The following is a 7,951-nucleotide window of genomic DNA, read 5'->3' on the forward strand; positions in this document are numbered from 1 at the left end:
CTAAGGCACACCCCAATTTTTATTTTTTATTTTATTTTTTTTTTTCAGAATGAGAACAGGGCTGAACTCTTGTGCTGTGAGAAAATGCTCCATTTTAATTGCATTACACACAGCCTTAATGATAAGGGATCATTCCATCTTCCCTAATTTAGCTAGTACGTGTTCGATAGTGAGGCGGCCTCCATACCAGAGGAGATGAAAGCCTTGGGCAGAGGCACGGAGTTGTGAGGGTAGAGGAAGAACACTTGCCAAGTTTCCATCACTGCATTGAAGGAGCTGCCTTGTTTTCCATTCAGTAGCTGCAACTAGGATATAAGAGGGCATCTTGGCCTCTGTGCCAAGCTGTGCAAAGTGAAGAGCTCGTCAGCGAGATGAGCAAAGGGGCATTTTGTTTGGGTTTGTTGAGTGTCACAGGTTGTGCAAACAAGACATTCACCACACAAAAGCTGTTCTGCATAAATGTTACTCTTGACTCATTGGATAAAACCTAATTAAGGCTTTCCTAACAGGGCAATATTCTTTTTTTTTCCAAACAAAGTTCTTGAAAGAAGCAGGAGGGGGGATTCTCGGCTCCTTTTCACAAACCACTTCAAAAGAACTGAGAGAACACCCTTAACTAGATAGCGCCGCTAGGAGCAAATCATTTTTCATAGCACCTGGCACACTGCGTTAGGGTATCACACATCCCACCACTTCAGCTGTGGTCAGCACGTGACTGCTGATGAGCGGGGGCTAACGAAGCGTGCCAGGAGCTGGGCTGTGACTGCTTAACCCCACTGCCACACAGGGCCTGAGCTTGCTCCCCATTCAGCCACTCGGGCTTATTAATCGGGGCTGCGATCCACAGGAAAGTAACTGCTCTGTGGTTGTTTTCTGTTGAGCAGCTAATGCCCAGACTAAGTAAATTGACTTGAAATATCTAATTAATAAGTAAATAATAGTCCATAAAGAGCAGCTGACTCTGTCTGCTGAGATACTACAGAAATGGGGCCTCGCTTAGCAAAAGAGGTCCTAATGGCCTTTTGGGGCAGTGCAAGAAATTCCCTTCTAAAGATGATTGTTAGTTTTGTCCTTGCTTTTATTCTAAAAACCAGCCTCGTCCTAACTGACACCAGCAGAAAGAGTCCACACTCTTGTTTTAAGACAGTATCTGTGACTTTCATGCAGCAGAATTGGTAATTCTACAGGTCACGTTAAAGGTTTTATACAGGATTTTAAACTCAAGTATTTGGTGTCTCTGATTTGTTTTGAAGTCTGTCTCTTCAAAACTAGTAAACTGATATACATGTATATATATATGTATATACATGTATTTTAACAAGTTTTAAAGATCAGCAGCCTATGCACATCATTTCGGGGAGCAATGGTAACAGTGGTTTGAAGTAAATTATGTGTCTGTTTAACACAGAATGGGAAAAAATAACCTACTTTAGTTGTAGAATCTCAGAGGAAAGCAAAGTCCTACCAACACACCTACAGTGAGAACAAGCTCCAGGGAACCATACGTATGCAAACGTTATAGCCTTATTGAGAAATAGAGCTGAACACAGGCATATTTTCTGATTCTAATTAATATATATATTTTTGTCTCCAGTGATTCTGTCTGATATCTCATTTTTTGTTTGCTCCTAGTTTGTGACTTTCTATGTATATGTAAAGTATGCATATAAAGTTATCAAAGTTATACACTTATATATATTTTTCAGAGCTGAGTTACCAATTTCTGAACATACTAAATGCATAATTAATACTTGATATACATTTAATATCTCTGTGGCAGTGAATTAATTTATTTTCTACTTTTATATTACTATTTAGTACAAGCTAAACATGAGTAAATAAAAAATGGTATCCATCCCTAGGCATGTTGACCAGATCTGTACCATTACAGTAGTTCAGGGGGACAGAAGGTGGTCAACCTTCATCTCGTGAGACTCACAGCCCCACAAGGAAAAATGTGTCATAGGATTATTTTCTGTAACATAGTACGCATAAATATCTTGCAATTTGCTCTCAAGTATAGCTAGGAGTCTCAAGTTAACTATTTTCTCAAAAATTTTGATGGCAAATATAAATGTGCGGTTGTCATCCCATGTCTTGTGTCATTGGTCATCTCCTGAGTGTACACCGACACTCAGCTCCTTCCAGGAATCTTCACCGACTTTGATACTGCCAAATCAATAGCCTTTAGGTTATAAACTCTACAAGAAGCCAGGTATTTTTGCCTAAATTGAATGCCTAACTTGAAAGAGCCCTTCAGAGCTGCAACACAGCTGACAATAATTCCCAAACTGCCCTACTTCGATTTCATTCTGCTTCATTTAATGTGTTTCTGGAAGGTGGTGGTGTCCTTAAAGAATGCAAATTGCAATTCTTTTATTACACGAAAATATCTTCTAAAATGGTCTGAGTCTCAAGCTAAAATATTCTGAGTCTTATGCTAGGTAAATATTCAAGGGAAAAACAAGGGTACCTATGCAGAACTTCTGAAAGAAAGTGACACAAAAATAATTTAAGAGAAACTCAGAAATTCTGTAATGCTTATTTTCAATACAAATTGTAAAATATCCTATGTGGAGGTATTTATAACTCCATCACTACCTTGATTTATTTACCTTTGGGATGTGACTTTACAGTGTCCTTTTCTGTCCCCAGGTATGAACTGTAAGTGATCATAGCAAAGACTTCATTTACTTATGTATTTATTTATTTATTTCCAAATACTGTTTGGCTTTCACTTAAAGAAATATTTCTGCATTTTTCAAGAGGCATAGACTGAAAACATAAGGTGGAGAAACAGCTGATCCTTAGCATTGGAAGTGTATGTAATTTTTAATATAAGGTGTATGTAATTTTTAATATAAGGAGGTGTTAAAGTGCCAGGCAGATGTCGCCATAATGTCTTTATCTGCAGTAAAACTTTTGTACACCACATAATGTGCTATGTGTCCATTGAACTAGGATGTTTTGACTATGGATTTTGAAAGAATGTAATTAAGTTTCTATATATGCCTCACTTCTTTTAATGTCTTGCCCTAGAAAGTTTTTGTTTGACAATAGTAAATAAAATAAAGTTGACTTTAATTCTGTGTTTGTGTTTTTGTTTGTTTGTTTGTTTTATATAATAAATGTAGCTTCCAGGAATTCATAAAAATATGTTTACAGTTACTCATGGCTTTATTTGGATTCATAGTTTTCTCTGTATGTGTCTATATATTTTTACATTTATAAATATATTTTAAGGAGGAGAGAGATATTTAGACAGTAGAACAGTAGAGAATGAGTACTAAATAATGTTGGTGAAGAGTGGTGGTGAATATCCATGGCCAGGTAAAATAAACATAAGAAAGAATATCACAGCTGCCTTTCTTTTCATCAGCAGACTGTTTCCTTTATACCAAACTAGGGAGACGTATAAGAAATTGAGGTGCCTGACAGTGCATCAGACTTTTTTTGGGTTCAATATATTTGAAAACTGTATTTTGAAAGGCAAAAACATATATATATATTTTATCTGTCCAAAAGAAACAAGAACATTCCATAAATACCTGCAAGTATGTAAAGATAATATAATTTTCAGTAATGGTATAATATATACTCTCCAGAAAGGCTTTTAAATAAAATTTTAAATAACATTTTACATGGATACAGTAAGATAGTAAATATGCAGTCCATTTTATTATTATTTTTTATTATTCTATTTTTGTTTAAGAGCCTGGTCACATTTTATTAAAATGGGTAACTAAAATATTCGCTGTAAGGCTGAGCGTTTAGTTAACTCGGTATTCATATTTTCTAAGCAATCTTCCAAAAATAAAAAAATAAAAAAATAATCCTGACATTAGATTTTAATATTTCAAACCTGTACTGTAATCAATGGTATAGTTTATATAGAGATATGTCATTTACTCTTGACTTTCTCTTTCATATCCAATATCCTTTCTGACTACTGTGAGTTCATAGCTCAAAAAAGTTTCTTGATAACAAGATCAGCTGCTTAATTACAAGAAAACCTGTATTGGTTTGAATTTTCCGTCTTTTAATTTGTATCTTTCCATGGCATTCCTCTCCTGACTTGACACTAAGGTGCAATGCTATTTGGAGAGAACAGTGTGATTGTAGTTGTTAACCTTGATGCTGAGTTGTAAACACTATCAGGTTCGATAATTTCCCAAAGGCTGAGATCTGATGGAGCCAATTCTCAAAGATTAAAAGATATCAGGTAATTGATGATCTTTGAGGATGTCATCTCCATAGATTCTTATTTCAGCTTCCTTTCTTGCTTCTTTAGGATAGAATTTATGGTTTGTCCTCAGGGGAGGAAGAAAAAACAAAAGAAAACAAACAAACAAAATAAAACTGAAACAGGTGGAACTTGCACCCTTCTTTTAAAAAAAAAAAAAAAAAAAAAAGCCTTTGGGGTTACTTGCATCTCCAAAAATCAGTTAGTGAATATTCTGAGGCTTGTGACTTGCGCTTGTATGTGCACTTGAAAGGCTCGAATTTGGGGAGGCAATACACTGGAAGAAGGTGATGTAGAAGTAGAATTTTAACTGTCAGTTATATTGGGTCATCTGATAGCTTTTTATGGTACTCAGGGTAGATACAAGTACCTTCTTATGCTTAATTTGAGCACCTCTCCCTAGCAGGAAGTTGAATATCTCTGTCTAGAACTATTCCGACTTCAGAACAGCACTTTAAAACACGTTCCTGACACAAATCCTTTATCAGAAGTGTCCAAGCATTAGGAGAGATTTGGGCTCACTGAACTGTGATGCAGCAGTACTTTGAAAGAGAAGTTTAATCAAGTTTGAATGCTTGAACAAACACCATATTCTGTGGGATTGGTGTTGTTTTAGTGTGTACCTGAATGCTTTTCCATTGCAAGAAAAACTTCTTAACAATAATGGCGCAATAAACTATTTTATTAACCATAAAACTTGCGTGCCATTTCTAGAAATGCATCTTTTGCATTGAGAGTGGGAGATGAAAGGACTGCTCAGACTTGCAGCCATCTGAAAAGTATATATATATATATATATATATATATATTTTTTTTTTCTCTAAAAAGGGAAAAAAAAGTTAATATTTAACTTCCATATTTCATTTCCTCAGTATTATTTCCTTCAGTGACAGGATCGTATTTTGGAGGAAAAGACCTAGTTAAAGAAGTGCTAGTGGAGTAGAAATTGGGAAGTTCTGCAATTAAGAGCCTTTACCAGGCTCCTGGATAGCTATGAAAGCATATAAGAAAATCTAAATGGCTACTGTATGGCTTAGAAAAGATCCCATGAACTTGTTTTTTTGCTATTTTCAGAGAGAGTTGCATCTACCTTTTTATCAAATATCTTCATGAATACCAGAAAAAATCCAGGTATCCTTGCCATTAAAATGTCAAAAAAAAATTGCCTAAAATCAACTAATTAGAGCTTTAAATTATATTTAAAGATTGGGCTTTTCTTAACAAGCTAAAAGCACATTTACTAAGGCAAAGTAAGGCAAAGTTTTAAATCCTTGGTTTTGTTTGAGAGAAATATTCTGCAAGCCAGCCAACTGTGGAAGTTGTGTGAATTTTGTAATTAATATTTTGCGTACGTACATAAAGCTCCAAATGACCTATTTTTAAATAAAGGACAATGATAACACCCTGTAGGAGGGTCAGACAGATCATTTTGTCAGAAATCACATGTAAAACGAGGGCCAAATTCACTTTAATCGGACCCACCGAGAACAAGTTTCAAGTCAAAGCCTTCAACTCATTTACATCAACAGCCGAGACTTCTAGCAGTCTGACCTGGTAGCTGGGCCAGGTTAAAACAAACAAATGAAAAACTTTCATCTGTTGCTGTTCCAGTCTGTCAAATTACCAAGATAAAATCATTTTACTACTGTGTTCTGAGGTGTATTTTAGTTAGTGAATTACTTCCTAGCCCTCCTCTTAACTGCCTGGTTCCTGTCAGCAAAGTCAGGCCCACCAATTAGCGCAGGCTAATTCTGCTCCTTTTTATATGTGTGCCTCCTTTGTTATGCTGTACATTGTTCACTAGTTGGGATATCTACTGACAATTAGGGAATGAGGCAGACACAAAGACTAATTTGATCACCCGGAGACCTGCCTCCCAAGATCCCTGTGTAGGCAGTGGAGACACAGCAGTACCTCCAGGGCACTCCAGCTGAGGTTTCAGCTCGCCTTCGCCCTCTAGAGAAGCCTCCTTCTTTCCATTAACTACAGGGAAAGACTGGCATCCCCAGGCAAGAGATGGCCCCTCTCAACCACGCTCCCATTTTAATAAGGGAAGTCAGCGACAGAGTTTGACTTTTGAGTTTCAGGGCAAAGGCTGCTCGTCCGCCACGCTGGAAACGGGCCTGGTCCGGCTGCCTGATGGAGCTCATCCCAGCCCAGCTCCCGACCTGGCCCCATAGGCACCTTGTGCCTCCAAAATCAGCAATTCCCTTTGGGCACACTTCTATGTGCTCTCGGGACACTCCTGGCCTCACCAGGAGGACAGAATGAGGGAGGAATGGCAGTGGGGTGAATCTTTCACGTGAATTAAAGTCATTAAGTAAGGTTCTGTTTGTTAGGTTAATTGCGGTATTGATCCTCCAAGTCCCTCAATTTGGAGTAGTATATAACTGATACAATTTCAGTTCAATAATTTTTGTTGGTGAAAACATGCATTTTACCTGTATTCAGCTTAGTTTCTTTATGCCTTTTTCCCTAGCCAGTTCACACACTGTCAGTTGTAGACTGGACTGCCTGTAAGTGTTGGGTGTATGGCAGACATCATGGATGATAACCATTGAGACACAAATATTTTAATTGTTGAACATTCAAATTCAATAGCTAAACACGACCAATAAATTTGTGGAATCTCTTGAGTGATTCTGGCTAGGTTTTAAATAAAAGGGATCTTTGTGTCCTAATTTTTATTTATTTTTTTCCTTTTTTTCCTCCAGAAAGAAAAATAAAAGGTCATTTTAGCACAGGTCATGCAGAATCTCCTGCTACAGTAGTTGTAGGCAGAGCGCACTCTACCACTGGTAGAATAGCTGGACAGGTCCCTAAAGTGGTGAAAAATCCAATCTCGAAACAAAACTTGAATATGGATGAAAGCTTCACAGGTACGTCGTGAGATTTTTAAAACCTGTTACTGGTTCTGCCAACTGTGCACTTTTTTTTTTTTTTTTCCGAAACAAGTGCTCATTTTTCTGAATATAATTTATAGGGCTGGCTGAGATGTTTAAAACTCCAGAAAATACGAGTGGAAAAACATCACCTTCAAGCACTGTTCGTGACAGTGATCTTACACCACCGTGCACCACAATGGACATTTCTGAACTGCGTACTCCTGAAGAATCTGGTATGGTTGTTAATTGGAAAGAAATTATTAAAGTATACTTTGGGGTAGCTGTGTCTGCAACTCACTGATAGTGCATAGCCTAATGCTAGGCAGACTTAGTGTAAAGATAAAGCATCTTGCAACCATTGATTTTTTTTTTATCATGTATTGGAGGACATTTTCCAGTAGTTCCAGTTATTTTTTTTGGTAGGTGTTATTTTTTTATTCATTCAGTTTTATATCGAACTTCTAAATGCTGAAGTATTGTTTCAGGCAAACCTTGTGTTGAAGCATGGCAATCCTTTAATCAATTGTCAGGGGATACATCTAGATTCAATGACAAAATCTTATGGCAGGGAGTGGTTATGCTGTAGAATTTTGCAAAGATTCTACTTAAGAAAAATGTCAGATTAGGAAGATTTGTGTTAAGATGATCCTTCGCTTTTTTTTTCTGTCTTTTGCATATGACTTTGCATATCAGTCGTGTTCCTGAATAACTCAGAATTCTTTAAATTCTGTTTTACTAAGAATTTAGCAAAAGTGAGCATCTAGTGAATCACCAACCAAAATCAAGAATGAATTATCCAATATTCAGAGTAGTAATACTAATG

Source organism: Anas platyrhynchos, chromosome 6 (genome assembly GCF_047663525.1).
Source record: "Anas platyrhynchos isolate ZD024472 breed Pekin duck chromosome 6, IASCAAS_PekinDuck_T2T, whole genome shotgun sequence".
In the NCBI taxonomy this organism is placed as follows: domain Eukaryota; kingdom Metazoa; phylum Chordata; class Aves; order Anseriformes; family Anatidae; genus Anas; species Anas platyrhynchos.